This window comes from Colobus angolensis, unplaced genomic scaffold (genome assembly GCF_000951035.1).
Source record: "Colobus angolensis palliatus isolate OR3802 unplaced genomic scaffold, Cang.pa_1.0 Scaffold63, whole genome shotgun sequence".
Taxonomy (NCBI): Eukaryota; Metazoa; Chordata; class Mammalia; order Primates; family Cercopithecidae; genus Colobus; species Colobus angolensis.
In genome coordinates, this window is record NW_012119932.1 from 38,601 (window position 1) to 39,800 (window position 1,200).

General features: G+C 45.7%; 1 protein-coding gene across 1 annotated transcript in view; it reads right to left on the reverse strand.

The window, feature by feature from the left end:
- APBB1IP (amyloid beta (A4) precursor protein-binding, family B, member 1 interacting protein) overlaps positions 1-1,200 on the reverse strand; it is a 151,513-nt gene that overhangs the window by 27,528 nt on the left and 122,785 nt on the right. The gene's annotated exons all lie outside the window — the stretch shown is intronic.

The window sequence follows — 1,200 nt, forward strand, 5'->3', positions numbered from 1 at the left end:
AGCCCCCAAACCAAGGAATATTTGAAAATGTTTGTGGCCCAAGGAAAAGAGAAGAATTGTCTGGAGAGGGGTTTGAAGATGCTGAAGCCAAAGGGAGTGGCTGACAGTGTGGTTCCAGAGGCCACGTTGGAGATGGAAGCCGTCTTCCTCTGAGATAGAGTCAGGAGGTAGGAGAGTTACTGCGTGGAATAAATTTAGAAGTAAAGAGGAAGTAAACTAGGACATTCAATCCTGTTCTCTATTTTCTTTCTTATCCTTCCTTTTTGTCTCTCTTTTTCTTTCTTTCTTTGCCTTCTTTTTTAGAGATCTTGCTCTGTTGCCCAGGCCACAGTGCAACGGTGTGACTGTGGCTCACGGCACCCTCAAATTCCTGGCCTCAAGCAATCCTTCTGCCTCAGTCTCCTGCGTAGCTGGGACTACAGGTGTGCACCACCACACCAGGTTGAGTTTTAAATATTTTGTAGAGATGGGGGCCTCCCTATGTTGCCTGGCTGGTCTCAAACTTGGGGTCAAGTGGTCCTCCTGCCTTGACCTCCCAAAATGCTGGGATTACAAGCATGAGCCATAGTGCCCAGATAATTAAGCATTTCTTTAGGAACAGGATCTCGCTCTGTTGCTCTGGCTGGAGCGTAGCTCACTGCAACCTTGAATGAAGGCTCAAGCGATCCTCCTGCCTCAGCCTTCTGAGTAACTGGGACTATAGGTGCATGCTACCACACCCTGCTGCTTTAAAAAGTTTTTCCGTAGAGATGGGGTCTTGATATGTTGCTCAGGCTGGTCTCAAGCTCCTGGGCTCAAGCGATCCTTCTGCCTTGGCCTTCAAAAGTGCTGGGATTATAGGCATGAGCCACTGTGCCTGGCCTGAACCATGTTTTAAAGGGCACAATGGTGCAGGGGGCTTTGATCTGCATTCCATCCATCCGTCCATCCATCGATCCACCCACTCATCTGTCCATCCACCCATTCATTAATCTCTCCATTCATCTGATATGTATTGAGAATTTACAATGTGTCAAATATCACTCCAAGCTCTGGAACACAATAGTGAACACAATAGAAAAAGTCCTTGCTCTCTGACATTTATATTCTGCTATGGGAGAAAGCCAATAAAAATACAAAACACTAAAGTAATGTAATTTTTCATTGTGAAAAATACTGTAAAGAAAAATATAGCTGAGTAAGGGGTAGGAAGCAAGTGAG